This window comes from Pinus tabuliformis, chromosome 9, assembly GCF_031772625.1.
Source record: "Pinus tabuliformis cultivar Carrire ecotype Pingquan chromosome 9, CPIR1, whole genome shotgun sequence".
NCBI classification, from domain to species: Eukaryota; Viridiplantae; Streptophyta; class Pinopsida; order Pinales; family Pinaceae; genus Pinus; species Pinus tabuliformis.
In genome coordinates this window covers 966,908,785-966,929,352 of record NC_142307.1, presented here as the reverse complement: position 1 = coordinate 966,929,352, position 20,568 = coordinate 966,908,785, and the positions used below count along the sequence as shown (strand labels likewise).

At 36.5% G+C, this 20,568-nt stretch overlaps 1 pseudogene; it reads right to left on the bottom strand.

The window, feature by feature from the left end:
- Positions 1–19,238, bottom strand: part of LOC149151946 (WAT1-related protein At5g07050-like) — a 52,086-nt pseudogene extending 32,848 nt beyond the window's left edge.
- Between the last annotated feature and the right edge of the window lie 1,330 nt (positions 19,239–20,568).

Genomic DNA, 20,568 nt, shown 5'->3' with positions numbered 1-20,568 from the left:
ATACAACTCTCAAATGTGTTGGATAGTCTTCCAATCTCGGTGAATGAGCTGGAAAGTCATCCAAATAAGGTTGCACAATATGCTTGATATCGTGAAATGCATAAGACATAGCCCGTTGGAAAGTTGCACTGACATTATTCAAACCAAATGGGAGTTTTCGATAGGAAAAATTCCCCCATGGACAAATGAATGCGGTTTTATATTGATCAACTGGGAGTATGTTGATTTGGTTGTAGCCAGAAAATTCATTCATAAATGAAAACATTTCATTTTTAGCACAATCGTCAATGATTTGATCGACATAAGGGGTATGATAGTTGTCCTTTGGACAAGCCTTATTGATATCCTTGTAATCGACGCACACTGTAATGGTTCCCTGCTTCTTATTAACGGGTACAATATTGGACACCCTATTAGTCAAGGGAACTGGGTAGATGAAACCTGCTTTGAGCAGTTTCTCGACCTCAACTTTAATCACAACAGATTTTCATGGATGCACTAGACATAATCGTTGTCTGATAGTTTTTGCATCCAGGTAAGTCTTGATCTTGTGCACAACAATGCTTGGGTCAATTCCTATCATTTCCTCATAGGAACATGCAAAAATGTTGTGGAATTATTAAAATAGGGCTTTAAATATTTTCAATAATTCCTATTTTGACTGAGATGTCAATGGAAATTGTTGTAGATATATTTCCCAAATTCCTTTCAGATTCAACTTGAAAACTAAAATGGGCCATTTCATATTATCTACAATCTCAGGCAAAAATATAGTTGAAAAATCATTCTCGATTTTATCAGGGTTAGGTAGAAAATATGAATGATGATGGTAATCATTCCATGGAATTTAATCTGAAGTCATGACCTCTATAATACTTTTGCCAGTCGGAAACGTATAGTCGAAAGGATCAGGAAGTGAAATTGGTTCTAACCAAGGTAAAGGAGAATAATCATCATTGATCACATTCACTCAATCAAACTCAGAAGATGATGGGTCGGAAAATGATTAAACTACCTAGTAAGCCAATTCAAACAGGTTCAAGGGCATCTCGTTGCCATAGGAGGCCAATTTAGACTCTAAAGGAACTATCCACGGATCAAAATATTCCATCGTGCTTGATGTAATCATGTTAACCTCAGCAAAATTAGAAGGAAATTTCGATGGACGAAGTGCAAAGGTCCCCATCAGTGATGAGTGTTTGAGCAAACAGACACCAATATCCTCATAAAGAGTATTCATTTTTTTGACAAAAGGTATGCTACTCGTAGAGTTAGGGTCAGAAGTGTAGTAAGACAAATAGTATACTTTGACATTTTTCCATTTGTGAGGAAATTGTATCATATGGAAAAGAGATGAGACCATTGATGCCATAACGTAGCTTCAACTTTGACCAAGAAAAAGGTTGTAATCAAGCTGAGCATCAACAAATTCAACTTTGATCGTGGCCGTCTTACCCTCTAACTCTATGGGTAGATCATTTAGGATTCCATAAGGGCGAAAACCTCTTCCATCAAAGGCTTTCAGAGTGGTAGGTGACTGATTGATAGTTAGAGAACCTAAATATTTCCAACAAGAAATTGACATGGTACATGTAGAAGCTCCTTCATCGAGAACTGTGTGAAACACTCATATGGTTTTGGAAAAAATGGGAATCTGGAACACCAATTGATGTGGGAGTCTAGGTATATGACTCTCAAGATCAAAGATAATTAGATTAGAATCTTGTGGATCAATAGCTCCAATGGCTGACAATAATAACTTTCATTGTGCTGGGCATGTTTGTAGCACCTCAAGAGCTAACATTGTTGAAGGAGACATAGCCAGGTCTTCAACAATGTTGTAATTTTGTGCAACTCTAGCATGTGGGTTGAAAGCTTATTTTTGAAGCACACCTTTGGGAGGTGGTTGAATCATCATGTCAGGATTTGGTTTCTCGATCTGTAATGGTTCAGAAGGAGGAGGAGGAATTGAACTGGAAGGTTGACCAGATGAACTAGCCTCGTTCCCATTGACTACAAGACCCTTAGATCCGTAATATTTTGATCTCGTAGCTACCATAACTTGTTGCGAAGACATCATCATGATATCTTGCGATGTAGAAGAGGAAGATGTGTTATGAGAAACCATTTTTCTATCTTGAGAAGGAAATGGATCCTTCAAAACAATGGGAGTTGGAGAACCTTTAATGAATTTGGAAACCTCTGCCCGATGTGGGAATTCCTTCATATAATGATCCTCATTGCAAATAAGGCAAGGATAGTGAGGTTTTTGTTTCTTGTCAGTAGTTTCAGTTTTAGTAGGTTTCTCTTTCAGAGAAGCATTTTGTTTCGATTTACCTTTCCCATTATTTTTACCTCCAGATAATTGACTCTTGCCAGTAAATGATTCTACGACATTAATTTCAGAAATAACTTTCAGAGAAAGGATTTCAGTTGGTGAATCTTGTATGGCAAAATTCTGAGTACTTTTAGAAATTTTATTTTTCCCCTTAGATTGTTGGCTAATAGAACCTATTATGCCATCAACAACATTAGATCCTATAGGAGTTGAAATTTTTTGATCATTCGAAATTGATGGGCGCAGTAAATTCAGGATTTTCTCATACAAGGTGCTAGATTGAGTATAGACTAAGTCTGGATACGGGGCACGAGAAATTATCTTCTCTTCCATCATGACACCTCCCTTAGAAACATCCTTGGTAATAACAAGAAGTAATGAATTCATAAACCATTAAGCTAAACTATGATCTAGAATAAAAACTTTGACTAATTGAAGTCTACATCTCCATTCATGTATAAGATTGGAAATGTGAGTCGATTTTGATTTTTTTAAGGAAGTCAATAGTTTGGTACCAGTATCATATCGAATCGGTAGCTAGAAATTGGTTAAAAACACTTTTTCTAGAGAGTTAAAGTTATGGAAAGAAGCGCGAGGTAGCCCAATGTACCATTTGGCTGCCGAAGTTCGTTGGAAAAGGCAAAGTCAGATAGAACCATCAATTAAAGAATTCGATAAACACAAAAAATGATATGTCATCACATGATTGGATGGGTCTTCTCCTAATTTTCCTTCAAATTTGGGTATGTCACTTGGTAACTTGGTGGGAATCGCCAGCCAAAAAGGATAATAATAAATAGGATCGTTTGTTAGTTGGGATAAATATGGTAAATCTAGGGTTGCAATGAATGGTAACTGCCATTAGGATCTTGTTGTAAAGTTTGATAACCTTGCGGGTTAAGTCCAACCCCTGGAGGAGGATACCTAGGATATCCTGGAATAGCCTATGCAGTTGGAATTGGGATTCCACCAGGGTAACCAGGGTGAACCATACCAGGTTGAGGTTGAACAGGGACTTGATAAGTATGACTAGGGTATGGTTGACTTTGACCCATTTGACCTAAGTAATATTTCCAATATACAGGTTAAGATTGTAAACATTGACCTTGAACAAATTAAATTTGAACAGGTTGACTTTGGATAAATTGACCTTGAAAAGGTTTGTTTTGGAAATCTTGAACTTGGAAAGGTGGACTTTGAAAAACTTGTCCTTGAAAAGGTGGGCTTTGGAAAGCTTAGCCTTGAAAAGGTGCTTGCATTATTCCTATACCAGGTTGTTCAATAGGAATCTGTGGCGTAGACTGGACGATAAGACTAGTTTGATAAGAAAAAGATTGAGGGATTGCCTATGTAGTTTGTGGAACAAGTATTTAAGGGGTAACTTGAATTATCATTTGCAATACTCCTGGGATAGGTGTCTGAGGTGAACGTGGAACTGACTGTGAAACAAGTGTTTGAACAGGTATTTGAGGTGCACTTTTAACAAGTTGTTGAATTGGTTACTAAACATATTGTTGAAATGGTTATTGAACAACTGTTTGAGGGATTCCTTGGATAGTTTGTTGGAAAACTGTTTGATGAATTCCATGAACAGACAGCTAGACAGGGACAACAATACTTGGAATAGGTATTTGAGGAATAGATTTTCAGTAGTCTAAACACATTGATAAAATGGCACTTGTGGAGAAATTGGAGCAAACTCTTGAGAAAAAGTAGGGTTCCAAATAGTGTTCGTCCTAGGGTAAGGAGTGCCAATCAAAGGTCGAGTTATAATAGGTTGACCCAGACCGAGTTGAGGTATCTCATCATAATTTCTAGTAAAAGGCTGACCTCCAACCATAGAATAAGATCCGACAACAGGTTGGCCTCCAGGTGGAGGATATGGTGGTTGCCCCTCAGGCAGGTAATAAATACCAGTTGGAGTTGCTTGAGGGTTACCTAGGTTACCGAATACCATGTGAACATATTGGTATGATTACATAAATGCTTCAGGCATGGATGCCATGCTCTAAACAATAGTTGTAGATAAACCAGATGACCAAGTAGAAGGTTGAGGAGAAGGAGTAGCTCCTGGAAATGTCCTAGTAAGTGATTGGTATCTAGGAGGAACTAACGGACCACCATACAACAATGATTCTGGGGAGATTGTCAACATAGATGAACTAGTAGGTTGGCTTCCAATAGGAATTTCTGACATGGTTCTTCTCGGTGAATAAAAAGGAATGCGGTGAGGTGGAAAACTAGGACCTAAAAAGTTCAAAGGGGTAGAATACCAAGGATCAGGTTGGAAAGGATCAAAAGGAACTCTTGGAAAAACTCTTGGATCAAAAGTTTCACTAGTGGTAACTGGAGTATGAGGTGTTTCTTCCTCCTTGTTCCCAGTAATATCTTCAATGCTAATTAACCCAGGAGGTAATCTAGTCGTAATTATCAAATTCCTTTGAGGTGAAGGTGGAGCAAGAGTAGGAGCTATAAAATCCAAAGGTGATTTAAGTTGAGAAAGACCAGACTTAGGTTATTCTTCTTTTGGTTTGGTTAGTTCAGTGTCTCAAACTTCACCAGGATCAGATTCAGTTTTAACTACTTCAGTAATTTTTGGTCCAGAATGAACTAAGCTCGATTCTACTTCTTGCATTGGATTCATTTTAGTATCTACTGTTTAAGATTGTAAAAATTTAGATGTTTCAGGTTGTTCTGAGGTTCCAAATCCTGTTTATTTTGACCTTTCACTTTTTATCTTTTCCAATTAACTAGGTGTATATTTAGGGGTTTACCTTGCGTTCTACACGATTGCCTTGGTGAATCAGCCAAGATGAATTTTTGATCACAAAATCAAGCAATATTCCCAATCCAATCCTAAGATCTCTAAAAAGTTAAAAAAAACAATTAACACACGCTAAAAAAATCTAAGAATTCAAACCATGCAAACAAGCTTTTCACAGTGAAATCACTAGTTGGTGATGAAACCCAACGTCGCAGAGATCAAAGTGAAAAGTGGCTATAGATAAAGTGAGTGGAACTAGTTATGCTGACAACTTGCTTAATGTACATGATCCGGTGCAAGTAAACTTCATTATGCCATCTCGAATGAAGAATACCCTTTAGAAAGTTTTAAGTCAGTCTAGCCAACGTCTGTTCCAGGTACGACATAGATTTCCACTCCGCTGTCACCTCAGGTAAAAGCCCTAAGATTATGGTCTCTAAGGTTACCACGTAAAACAATTTAACCTCGGGGGACAGTCGCAGATCAGACGTAGATGTAAGGGTAGAGTAACAAAGCTCAATCCCCTTGAAAGTTCCTCAACATGATTAATATTAGGTTTACTTCCAAGTGACTCCCAAGTACATTTTGACACCATTTTTAATACGTGTAAATCGCTCTATTGTAGCTAATGAAGTGGGGTTAACCACTCAATTGGGTCCGATATGATATCGTGCTTGAATCCTTTGTAAGGGGAGCTTCCCAGAGAAAAATTGTAGTAAATGGATTTTTCTCCCTATCACAAGATGCTAATGTTTGTTTGCAACTTTGGAAAGTTAACTCACTTCCCTATTCCAAATCCATACAACCTGATCTAATGTAGGTGGAAAAGATCCCTAAGATAAAAAATTTCTAGATTGATTTTATTAGCATTGATTTTAAGAGCTGTTATTTACTCAAAGGTAATGGACGTGAAACTGATGGAATTATGACTTGACACAAATCCTAATGCAATCAAAAATAAAACTGTTATCTTTTTGTTTCAATGAATTTCCATATGAAGTAAGGAAAGATTCTTTTAATTTTTTTCAACGGAAATGTAAAAAACTCTAAATCCCACTATATCCCTTTTCCTAAAATGTAGATATCCAATTTCGAATTACCCAAATATTGAAATTAACTTCAAAATTTTCACTTTTCCCAATAACACAAAAAATCAAGAAATTTCTCTTTAAACATACAATCACTCGAAAATTTGCAAAATGCAAGAAGAAACCAATGAACACTAAAATGAATTTTCCCTAATTAATGTTTAGAATTCACTTGCAGTAAAGAGTACAACTCATAAACACTTCAGCAACGAGAGGAAAATGACTTTTTGTTTTGAAAGTAGCATAAGAAGTACTTTTCACAAACAATACTCATTCTTGTAAATAATTGCTTTTCACTCACAAAACAATCTTTTACAAAAGAGAAAACTAAACTCAAGACTTGATCTGATCGAAAGAAAAAAGATAGACAAACATCAAGTAATGACCAACTGATATCTCTTTTGATAGATCGACCATTCATTGGATGAGACCTTATTTTAATTTAGGAAAACAAGAAAATCACAAGAAAATCCTTTTACAACTCTCAGCCAGACTGACAGAGACTCAAAGAAGTTACAGAAAAGTGTAGCTAAATAGGAAAAACCAAAAACTGTGGACTTGATGAGGACAAAACTAAAATTTGCAAAAATTTCAGGTATGTGCACAGATCATAGAGAAAACCAGCGCACATACGCACTATTGCAGAAAGAAAAGTGCACAAAAGTGCGCTCTATGCCTAAAGATAAAGTGCGCACAATGGAAATTTTGGAAAAAATAAAAAAAGTCAAATAAAACCTAAAATCCAGATTCTTAATTGGAGAGGACTTCTATAAAAGGTTTAAAAGTTTAAACAAGGAAAATAATGGAGAGTGAGATGAATCCTCAGTAGAGTCGCTAATTTGTTAAGAAAACTTATACCTCTTGCAGACAAGAGCAATCTCCCAAGACCTCAGAGAAATCTAGTAACCAACAACAAGGAACTGCTACCTTTCCCTAGATTATGATTGACTGAAACAAACAATATGATAGAGTTCACTTACCATTTAATCGAAATATCTAATGAAGTCCATTTTAGAGCTTTCCACCATTCTCTTCTACCATAAATTGTATCAACAAAGATATAATTGAGATGCTTTTATATTAATAAAATGGAGAATAGACTTACAACCTTGAAGTCTTTATGTTGCAAGTCTTTTCCCACAATCTCCAACCCTCTTCTTGAATGAATAGCCTCCCAACCTTATTTATGCAACATAAGCCCACTTCCAATAGTCCTTCTCAATCCTCAGGCCTGTGTTAGCTTTATAGGCCAAGGAGAGGAAGTTTGGGATCCATTTCCCAAGGGATGAGATCCACTAATGGTGGGATAGCGTTTCCACAAGGAGAGGGAGGTAGCTCCATGATGGGGGGGATCAGAGCTGATTAAGCATCCATTGTAAGCTTGTTAGATGGGAAATATATGACTAACAATTCTTCTAGACTTTACTTTTTATTTTTACATGTGTTAAATCACGTGCACAGACCATAGTGTAAGATAGTGCGCACTTTTGCGCAGTTTCTAATGGACTTTTTTGCGTATGCGCAAAAATTAACTAGGGAACTGCACAGGAATCCAAAAATATGATTTTGAGCCATGGGATCTAGGAATTTCATTCTCTTTGTGATAGTTTGGGTTCTCCCCTTGTAAGGGGATTCTTTGGAACACATTTATGGATAGTGAAAGATCCAAATCAATGGTCATTTGACTAATGTGACAAAATGACATGTAGCACCCTCTTCTCTCCATCTCTCCGCCCCTTTATATACTTATCTCTCTCCTCCCTCACTCCCTTCCTCCCTCTCCCTCTATCTCTCCCCTATCCCTCTCTCTCTCTCTCTCTCTCCACATCACTTTTTATCTCTCTCCTCTTCCCTCTCTCTCTACCTCTAGCTCCCCCTGCCAACTTCATTTTCCCCCCTCCCTCACTCTCTCTCTCTCTCTCGCTCTCACACACACACACACACTCCTCCCTCTACCTCTCCTTCCTCTTTCTTCATATCTCTCCTTATCCCTACCTCCTTCACAAAAAATCCCCTCCAAATCTATCTCTTTCTTCCCCTATGTGCCTTCCACACATTCTCTCCCACCACCCCCATCTCCCTCTCTCTCCCTTCTCCATCCTCTTTCCATATCTCTCTCACTTTTCGACTCTCACTCACTAGGTCCCTCTCTCCCTCATTTCCCCTCTTGATACCCTCTTAGGTTGCACTAACAAAAGGCCATGTAATTTTAAGGATACAATTACTTTCACAATTTAAAAAATATATAAAATTAAGATTATAATTTTTGAAAATGCACAAGAACAATATGTTTTCTATAATTCTATAGAATTTTGTAACAATATTCCATCATTTAGGCACTCAAAGGTTTCACTAACAAAAACATGTGCATTATATTTTGCATGAAAAATAGCATACCACTCTTAGGAAAACTCAAAATTCACATAGTTAAACACAATTTCTATAAATACAAATTATATATTCATAAATTTAATCCATTTTCCTACATTTCATCTTTTTACGCCATCTTCAAACACATTATGTAAGTACCTCCAATAAAACCCTCTAAGCTAATAGATTATTGTTTTTCCATGTTTTCATTGTCATTAACACTTCATGAAGACCATATCAACATCAACATATCTATATCAAATACATGAAATTACATCCACATAATAAATAGAACTACATGTTAACATAACATCATAAATTTGATAATCATATCAACACATATCACATGGAGAGCAACAAAATATCATAAATGTTTTTATCATGATTCATTAATAAAATAAAATTCATTAGCTTGTATAAACAATGAATACTAGCCATTATATTTAATGCAATAATATCATTTAATATCCATCTAGTATCTAGGTTCGATCACTACAATGAGTGTCAGGTTCTCATTAATAAACTAATTATTTTTCAATAATCATTTCCTCTTTTTCCAACAAGTAAGTTGGAAAGTATAAGATTGGTATAGTCACCATATCAAAATGCTCAAGTTTTCATATATTTCCCTGATTCAAGTGCATCATCAAATGTCAAGTAAGCCTCATCACCTAGAAACTTAATCTTTAGTCATGTATTCTTCCCCACATAGGGAAATTAGGTGATTTTAACATTAGGTTATTACTAGCCTTACTATCAATGAAATTTAATTCTCAATACTACATATTTTTTTATCATTACCCATGGTTCTTACATCACTTCAATCTATTGTTTGTCTATTCCATGAATACTATACCCAATCACATGGAAAGCTAGGTCATCATTGTTTGAGTTTTATGTCATGTCTAATATACTTGCATGAAGTGATGGTTAAACCCTTATGATTCATCCATCATTTGGTAATTATCATTGTTTGACCTTGCAAATATTTGCTAGTTTCATTATAATTCTAACTCAATACCACTAGATATATTTTATTGTGGATGCTCCCTTCTTCATGTTCGACTAAGGATTCTTTTGCTTCGTCTTTGGGCTTGTCAAATACTATCTTTTCTCTAGAATTTCGAGCACTTGGAACCACTACTACCATTTATTTTAACAATAATGAGTACTTTTGTATTAGATGAAGATTTAACAAGGAGCCATAGAATTGAAAGTTACAACACATAAAAGAGCATTTACTCTGTGCCTCTTACAAGAGGGCTTCAAAATTGAGGCAAATATGCTAAAATGTATTTTGGATAAAATTCTTTGTAATGTTAGAGGCTTGTAAGTGAAAATGAAACAAAAATTTCCACCTAGAAAGATAAATAAGCAATACATCAAGTAAAAACAAATTACATATCAAGATTGTTTTCCTTATAACTGGAGGTAACTAAATCTCTTATGTGTAGACTTTGCAGAGAAATCAATAGTCCTTTATTTAACTTTTTGTTCCTCTCTCTCTTCTTCTTTATAGACCATCTTGCCATTGAGTGGAAAATGTTGTCTTTAATTACTAAATCATACTCTTTAATTGTGGTTCTCTATATTTTCCTTTCTAAGTTTGAAACTGAAAGGTGTGTGTGTAGATATACCATTGCTCACTAGATTGAACTAGGAGTTCCTTAAAGGGGATGTAGGAAGTTTTTTCCACAATGATACTTGAATTATGGCCATGAAAAACTTTGCATACTGAAAGACAAGATTATTTACTGTTTGTGTTGAGTGATGCTCATTTTGGAGAAGACTGGAAACATTACTACCATTACAATCCACAAAAAGTTTTATATTCTTGGTGTGCCTTGGAAATAAATTATTTCAATGATAATGACACAACTTGATAAGTTTCTCTATATGAAGTCTCAACATATCGTTTCACTCATGAAACAATGAGTGCAAATAATTCAAGTACATCCTAGATTAGTTGGTTCTCTTTTCCTTTTTCAATTTGCGGATAATCCTTCTCAATATCTTGTTATAGAATTTCCAACATCATTCCTTCTTACAATTCAATTGTTATCCTTTATCATTTAAACCTTTAAACCTTTGGTCTATTCTTAGCCTATTGCAAGTGATTTTAATTCACATTTCTATATCTTGACATCTAAGAATTATATGGACCATCATAATGACCCTTACCTTTTAGCCCTAATCATAATTCATATTGCCCAATTCACTCAATCTATTTCCTCAAGAGATATTACCATTTTAGGAAGTGGACCCTTTAATTATTATACATGAATTTGCTCAAGTATTTACTACAATCCATGTTTTTTGTTTGTTTGTTTACTACATTCCATGTTGTTTCGATTCAAATTGGCACCTTACTGACAATCACTACTCTTTGACTACCTCTATGCAAAGTTTTTGTTCCCTTCCCTCTTTAACTTCTTCATTTTCATATCACAAGCAAAAATGGGTTTTTTACCACTTTAACCTAATGTCACCATACTTTATACAATTCCTTAAAAAATGGCCTAAAATATTATCACAACCATGTAAATTTATTGACAATATTCTCTTCTTAATTGGTATCATTCTTATATTGGTACTTATCATATTCTTATATGGAAATACTACAATGATTCTATAACCATTTACCCCAGGGTGATTCATTCATGAGATACTTCAAGAGTTCTACGTTAATTAAGATTAATATTTCCCATAATGATCCTAGATAGGATACTACTTCTTGTTGATTCCTTATACTCATTTTTTAAACTTTCACTTACTCACCTTAAGTATCAATCTATTAGTCTTTTATTTTCATCTCATTATTCTAGGTTGATCATGGTTATGAGGATTGCAATATTATCATTATAAAATTTGTAAATTACTTATTTTCCCTTCATCCATAAGGTAATTTTATTAAATATATATCGCTGGCATTGGAGACCAAACTTAGAAACTTTGTTCCTTCTTAAAACCCCTTGTCAATAAACTTATGTTTCCTACTTATCATTCTAATAATGGGTTTACTATCATTCTAGGATAGTTGCATATTGTTTTAAGATATATGCTTATTTCTTCCAATTTTGACTTCATCTAATGTGTACTTTTCTTTTGGGATTTGTACTTCTATTGTTAATTTGATCCTAGTGTCTTCTTTACTTCCTCAGATTACTTCAGCCAATTTAGTGTATTATGTGATTGAATCTTACTTCCTATTTTGACGATCTTGTCATAATGTTGACAATAAAGCCTCTAAGCTCATACTCCCAAGCATAAGTAAATTCTTATAGTACATCCTAGTTCTTCATATGCATTAAGTATGCATGATCACGACATAATTCCATTATCTTCTTTCTTGATGCATTACTTATGCTTCCTTAATGTATGCTATTTACCCTTTAAAAAATATATGTTTAAAATTGTTCAAATACACACCTTCAAATCTAAAAATTTATTAAATATTACTAATAATTTAGTTACACGGAAAAAATGGTTACTATTAAAATGTTATAACACTAATTAAACCATTCTCTTGTAACATCTTCACTTGTTTTAAAACTTCTTTAAAATTTATCAATTTTTTTTCATACTAAATTAGTATCATTTAAAAAACAAATCCAATGTTTAATTTCTTTTTCACATAATCCAAATAAATTCATCATCCATAATTAATAATTAATAAACACTCAATTTTTTTTAATAACTCTCTCTATATAAAATCAATATAAAACTTATAAAAAAGTATGAACTCTTAAATAATATATCTAATAATTACATGGAAGGTGTCTCTACGAGGTTGGATTGGGCAGACATTGTTCATCTCAGCTAATCCGAGCCCTCTATTTTCGCCTTCCTCCATCCAACCAGTTTTTCCCATGTGGCACTCTTAATAGTATCGAGGTGCCAAATTATCCTCGTTATTCTTCGGCCATTCATTGAAAGCTTGTTGTATGATCTTTAGAATGATTAATGCATCGATGCCATGGACGACATCATCGATTTTGATAACGGAGTTGGGAGCCACCACCATGATAAATCCAACCTTGAGTCTGTTTCCCGACATCTAGAGCTGCAAAAAATACATAAAGAGAGCTCTAAAGAAGCTCCCCGTCGCCATCCACTTCTCCACTGTGACCCACCAGGGAATGACATGGATGTTGATCAATCTGTGCAGGAGCTTCAAGTTCCTGAATTCCATAAGGATTATGGAGCTCATGACTGCCATGATTATGAGTAGCAATGGACTAAACATTGTCACAAATAGTGTCCCATTTCATTGAATACACCATGTCATTATACAAAACATTATTACCAAGGCCACAACTCCCTACATAGACTCAACAAAAACTTAACACCATTATTATCACAAACATTAAATTCATATACCAATTATCACCAATATGTATAACATTGAATTTACTTAATAGACTGAAGTTATAATCTTGATATCCCACCCAATTTCCCACATAGACGAATGATCTCATTAAAAAATTAGGGTTAGGACTGTTGACTGTATAGTGGCTAGAAAACACATTAGGGTTGTGCTAGTATAATTAGCTGAATATCTTCTACTAAGTTTAGCCTGTAACCAACTAAAAAAATACCTTTGTTAGAGTTAGGCCTAACCATCCCCTTCGACCCCCACACAAATGTTTGGTTGTGTTATATTCTTTCCACGACTAGCCCACGTAGTTAACTGGGGGGTTAAAAGGGGAGCGGAGCCCCCCCTTTGTTGCGTCGATTGTGTAGCAGGGGGTTTGAGGGGTGCAGGTAACCCCACTCTATGGGGTCCAGGGCAAAGCCCCGGAAAATTTTGTTTTTGGACCCTATATTAGATTGGGCGGACCTACCTATGGTTTTGTGAATGATTTTTCACACATGGTTTTGGACATGATGGTTTTCTGTCTATGGTATTGGATGCTTCGGCATGTATAAATATGTATTATAACATTGAAAGGAACATAATGAAAAATCAAGCTGGTAGTCCCGGTTTTGGGATCCAGGGCAATATCTCTGTGTATATGTGTTTTATGTGTTATTCTATCGCATTGTTTATGTTTTATGTTTCAGAATTCGTATGCAGGTAATTTTTGTATGGGGTTAAAACCTACATTTGGTATCATAGCTGTTTTGGCTTCAAGGGGACACCTTTGTTGCTGAGGGGTTTCGCTTGGGCTTGTGGTAGACCCTGTTCAGTGGGAGATCTGTGGGATAGATTCTGGTAGTGAAAGAAGATGGCGAGCAGTGGAAAGATAGAGATCGAGAAATTTAATGGTCAAAGTTTTGAGTTGTGGAAAATAAAGATGGAGGATCTGTTGGTGGATTAAGATCAGTGGATCACGGTAGATATGGGTACTAAACCAATGGGAGTGTTTGATGAAGAATGGAAGAAGTTAGATTGGAAGGCAAAGAGCACAATATGTTTGTGTGTCTCAGATTCAGTATTATTGAATGTATCAGGGGAAGCTACTGCTAAGGCTTTGTGGGACAAGTTAGGGACTTTGTACCAATCTAAGTCTCTGGTGAATAAACTGTTCTTGCGGAAAAAGCTATATAACCTGAGGATGAAAGATGGAGACTCGGTGACAGAGGATCTGAACGCATTTAATACTATGGTAAGTCAATTATTATCTGTTGATATTAAAATTTCAGATGAAGATAAGTGCATCAGTTTGTTGTGTTCTCTACCAGATTTGTGGGATATTATGGTTATTGCAATAGGTAACAATGCAACTGCCTTGCAATTTGATGAAATAGTCTCATCCTTGTTAATGGAGGAGATTAGATAGAAAAATATGGAGAGCCAGAATGGTGATTCCTTGTCTGTACGAGGATGGTCCCATAACAGAAACAAAAATAAGTCATCGAGTGGGAGATCTAAATCTAGAGGGAGATCTAAATCTCCAGGAAAACCTGTAAAGGTGGTGTGTTGGAAATGCAGAAAGGAAGGACACTACAAAAAGGAACTGTAAATCTAAATCTCCCAAGAAAGGAAAGGGATCTGATGATGCTCCTTATGTAGAGGCGAAAACCACCTAAGATGAAGGTGGGGATGTGTACTTGGCTTCTTCAAGTACACATATAGATCATGAGGCATGGTTGATTGACTCAGGTGCATCCTTTCACTTCACTCCCCATAGAGAGTGGTTATGCAAGTATGAGAAATATGATGGTGGTGATGTCTTCTTGGGGGATGGCAGGAAGGCTAGAATCATTGGTCACGGAAAAGTAAAGTTGAAGTTACAAGGTGGAAGGGTTAGGACACTTCCGGGTGTTCGACATATTCCTGCATTGGCCATAAATCTAATTTCTGTAAGCAAGCTGGATGATGCAGGTGTAAAAACAGTGCTCGAGAAGGATACCTGCAAGATGGTTCGGGAAGTACAGGTATTGATGTGGGGAGTTCGGATTGGAACTCTGTACAAGATGCAAGGTAGCACTTTTGTTGATGGGTGCAACAGTTTTGTGGTTCTTGAAAGTGGAGCAAAAAATCTAGTGGTCTTTGGAGAGAAATCATGCTGTGGCATCAAAGGCTTAGACATATTGGAGAGAAGGGCCTTCGAATACTTCATGGTAAAGTTATGAGTAATAACTCTCTGGATTTTGATTTCTGTGAAAATCGTGTATATGGGAAGCAGAATCGGGTGAGTTTCCCCTCTTGTGGTAAGAGGGCGAAACAGATATTAGAGCTTGTGCACAGTGATGTGTTTGGACCTGTGAAGGTTCCATCACTGGGTAAGTCTGTGTACTACGTATCATTTATAGATGACTTCTCAAGGAATACATGGATATATTTCCTTAAGAAGAAATATGAAGTCTTTGACAGGTTTAAAGAATTTAAGGATTTGGTGGAAAACCAGACAGAGAAGAAGATAAAGGTGTTGAGGATAGATAACGGTGGAGAGTTTTGCAGTAAGGACTTTGAAGAATTCTGTAAGAAGTGTGGTATAGCACGACAAAAGACTACTCCATATACACCTCAGAAAAATGGATTTGCATAAAGAATGAACAAGACGTTGATGGAAAGGGCAAGAAGCATGCTCAATGGTGTCAGGTTAGGACAAGAATTCTGGGCAGAGGCGGTGGAGACAACATGTTAGCTAGTCAACGGATCACCTTTATCAGCATTGGAGGATAAGACTCCATAAGAGGTATGGACTGGTAAGAAACCCTCTCTTTCACATTTGAGTGTATTTGGATGTGATGCATATGTACATGTTCCAAAGGAGAAACGAACCAAGTTGGATAGTAAATCTGAAAAGTGCATCTTTATTGGGTATAAGGATGGCTTAAAGGGTTATAAGCTTTGGAACCCAACAACAAGGAAGGTTGTGTACAACTGAGATGTGGTGTTTAGAGAGGTGAAAGATGTTATTAAACATGAAGTCCAACCAAAGGAACCTGAGAAGATAGAGTTTGAGCTAAAGGAGGAAGAATCAGACTCTACAGTGGAGGATGAATCAAAAGATGAAGAGCCACAAACTCTGGGTGTGAGAAGATCAGTTCGAGAAAGAAGGCAATCGGAAAGGTATAGTCCATATGCTTTTTGTTCAAATTTTTCTTTATCTGTTACTGATGATGATCCCAGAAATGTGAAGGAAGCAGTAGATTCAGAGGATGGAAAACTTTGGAAAGAGGCCATGGTTGATGAAATGGCATCTTTGCACAAAAAATGAGGCTTGGGATCTGGTGGAGTTGCCAGCTGGAAGGAAACCCATTGGCAACAAATGGGTGTTCAAGAAGAAGACAAATGCAAAAGGAAAGGTGGAGAAATACAAAGCTCAGTTGGTAGCAAAAGGTTATTCCCAGGTGCCGGGAATTGATTTTGGTGATATTTTTTCTCTTGTTTCCAAGGTAACTTCTATTAGATTACTTTTATCTGTCATTGCTGCTTTTGATTTTGAGGTAGAAAAAATGGATGTGAAGACAACATTTCTTCATGGGGATTCTGAAGAGGAGATATATATGAAGCAACCTGAAGGCTTTGCGGTGAAGGGTAAGAAATAACAAGTATGCAAGTTAAAGAAGTCTCTGTATGGGTTAAAATAGTCACCAAGGATGTGGTATCAAAAATTTGATACATTTATACGGGGACTTGGATTCACTAGAAGCAAAGCAGATCATTGTGTCTATTTTAAATTAATTGGTGACTGTGTTATTTATCTGGTCTTGTATGTGGATGATATGTGGTTGGTTGGAAATGACAAAGAAATTATCTAGGATTTGAAGACCCATTTGTCCTCCAAATTTAACATGAAATATCTTGGTGCTGCAAACTATATTTTGGGCATGGAAATTAAAAGAGATCATACAAAGAGGAAGCTCTGGTTAAATCATAGGAAGTATGTCGAGACAATATTGCAGAGGTTTAATATGTAGGATAGTAAACCGGCGAAGGTTCCTATTCTTGTAGGTGTAAAGTTATCTGCTGAACAGTGTCCCAAGACACAAGAAGAGGAAGAGGACATGTCTCGTGTTCCATATGCAAGTGCAGTCAGTAGCCTGATGTATGTGATGGTATGTACTAGACCAGACATTGCACATGCAGTTGGAGTATTGAGCAGGTTTATGTCAAAACCAGGGAAGGAGCATTGGACAATAGTGAAGCGGGTTTTCAGGTATTTGCGTGGCACTAGTGATTATGGTTTGTGCTACCAAGGAAGACCAATGTTGGACAGAGTGTTGGATATTCGTGGCTTTGTTGATGCAGACTGGGCTGGATATCTGGATCAGAGAAGATCTACAAGTGGGTATGTGTTTAACCTATTTGGAGGTGCAGTCAGTTGGATGAGTAAGAAACAATCTGTAGTGGCACTATCAACTACAGAGGCAGAATACATGGCAACCACTCATGCAAGCAAGGAAGAAGTTTGGTTGCAAAGATTGTGTTAAAGTATGGGGTTAGTACAGGGAGCTATAAGGATAGACTAGGACAACCAAAGTGCATTTTTCTTGGCAAAGAACCTTGCATATCATTAAAATACAAAGGAAATTGATGTTCAGTATCACTTTGTGAGGGATATGATAGAAGACAAAAAGGTGTTGCTGGTAAAGGTGGACACTTTGAAGAATACTATAGATGCATTGACAAAATCTATGAGCTCTGAGAAGTTCTCTTGGTGTAGAGAAACAATGGGCATTGCAGGGCTGGATAAATGACTAAGCTCTCTTGTGGCCCCCTGTGGAAAGAAAGCAACAAGTGGGAGAATGTTGGGTTGTGTTATATTCTTTCCACGACTAGCCCACGTAGTTAACCGGGGGGTTAGAAGGGGGTCGGAGCCCCCCCTTTGTTGCACCGATTGCGTAGCAGGGGGGTCACAAGGGGTTTGAGGGGTGTAGGTAACCCCACTCTATGGGGTCTGGGGCAGCGCCCCGGAAAATTTTGTTTTTGGACCCTATATTAGGTTGGGCGGACCTACCTATGGTTTTCTTCATGATTTGTCCCACATGGTTTTGGACGTGATGGTTTTCAGTCCATGGTTTTGGATGCGATGGTTTTCAGTCCATGGTTTTGGACGCGATGGTTTTCGGCATGTATAAATATGTATTGTAACATTGAAAGGAACATAATGAAAAATCAAGCTAGTAGTCCCGGTTTTGGGATCTAGGGTAAAATCTCTGTGTATATGTGTTTTATGTGTTATGCTCTCACATTGTTCATTTTCTGTGTTTTAGAATTCGTATGCAGGTAATTTTTGTGCGGGGTTAAAACCTGCAACAAATACATATATACAAACATAAATAACTTTACCTATATAATAAACCAAGATGACCAACTAATGCAACTGGTGACAAGTAACAATGAGCCCTTCGTCAAATTCTCAGAATCCGATCCATTATCATTGCCTTTACCTTGTCTGAAATCGAAAGGTGATGACCATAGGGTTATTGGTATTCCTTTGTATAATGTCATGAGCATAGCCCCACCCACGCAGATTAAGGTCCCCAGTACCTTTGCTTGACCAGCCAAGCTTCTTATCCCAACTCTTTCCAGCCTGTGACAGATTCAGAGATTTTGTTTCAGATAATGAAAATGGGGACTGATTAGTTAATGGCATACTTGCATATTGTGAGTGATCTTCAGAGGATTACTCGAAAGGAATAGCCAAGAGAAAAGTCACAACAAATACCATGTTGCTTAGAGCACATGCAAACGTGGCTGAGGTATAACGAAGAGTTGCATGATAGAAATTCATATTCATAAGTCAACCTATACATAGATAAAGCACATAATTAATCTTAAAAACAATGGGTTATTCACATAAATAGGATGATTAATTTTATGAAGTATTACCCAAACAAAGCACTGAGAAAAATCTCAGTGAATACTCAAAATGTGAAAACTGGCCTGGTCTTCCTGCAACAAATGAAAAAAAAGTTATGAGCACATAAAAATAATATGAACCATTTCCATAGAATCTTAGCAGTTATGTTCAATATGCACAATTGTAATATTTTGCATGTACCTTTCCAAATCATATGCAAAAGGCACTAATACTAGTGTGGCCACAACATGTCTGTAGACTACCAAAACAAAGTGAGACATTCCTTGATTTAGAGCTGCTTTTGAGATTATATTCATCCCAACAAACCCAAATTGAACAGATATCATAGCCAAAGTTGGATTTGATTTCTCAAAAAAATTTGTTAGACCCTTGCAACAACTTCCCTTTACTTCTTCCATAACTATTGTGTAAAATGAAATATAAGATTACACCGCTAGGAAAGTTTCCTATTGCAAAACATTAAAATTCATAAACATTACAATGAAGCATAATATATAGGAGGGCATAAACAACTCACAGTGGGCTCCACTTTCCTTTAACTGTCATGCTTCTAAAAATATTTTGTAAGAGAAACATTTGTCGCAACATAGACACTTGGCATTGGGATTTGTTTTCTATCACATTTGAGCAATAAGAAAGGGTGAGTAATATGTAATAATCTACCCAACTGTTTGTGTATTAAAAGTTGATCAAAGGGGAAAGAATTGTGTGTCAAAAAAACCATGAATAAGTGGCCACTCATATCAAATTTTCAGCCTTTAAAAGGAGCACCATTAGTTTGTGATGATCAAGGAATACACCTATATTCTGCATTTATTTACTTAATAGTTTATACAACCCCTATACAACACTAAGCACACAACATCTAAATTGATTTAGTTGGTGAAATACTTACGTGTGGTCTGAAGTGATTTTTAAACAAATCTATTGTCCTTTCCTTCATTAAATATTATTGTATGCTTAATTTACAATTTGTAAACAACGTTTTGAAGTGGAATTGATTTAGTTAGTGAAATACATGTGTTATCTTAAGGTGACTTTGACTTTTACGATACTCCATTGCCTATTCCTCCATTAAATATTTAATCTATTGGTTGAAGTGTCCATTCATTGAAACTTATCACATATAAGGTGTCTCTCTGCAAGATTGGGATGGGTAGACACTATTCATCCCAACCAATAAGATCCATCCATTTTTGTTTTCCTCCATCAAACCATTTTTTACCATGTGGCACTTTGAACAATGTTGAGGTGCTAAATTATCCTCGTTCTTCTTCCTCCATTCATCGAAAGGTTGTTGTATGATCTTTGGAATGATGAACAAAATGACGCCATGGACATCATCATCACTCTTAATAATGGTGTTGGAAGCCACCGTCATGATAAATCCGACCTTGAGCTTGTTTCCCGATGTCTAGAGGTGCAAAAAATCCATAGAGAGAGCCATAAATAAGATCGTTGTTGCCGGCCACTTCTTGGCTATGAAACGTCGAGGAATGACATGGATTTTGATTAATCTTTATAGGAGCTTCAAGTTCCTAACCTCCAGAAGGAACACCCTAAATCTCTCTTGCATTGATCCTTCGAAGCAAGAATCATGGGGCATGAGAATGGTCACATTTTGGTGACCCACTTCCTCTTCTAAGCTCTGAAACATTAAGGCCTTCTCTATTAGCCCCACCAAATTTGTTTATGGCTATTCCAGGAGGTCCTATAATACAAAGCCCC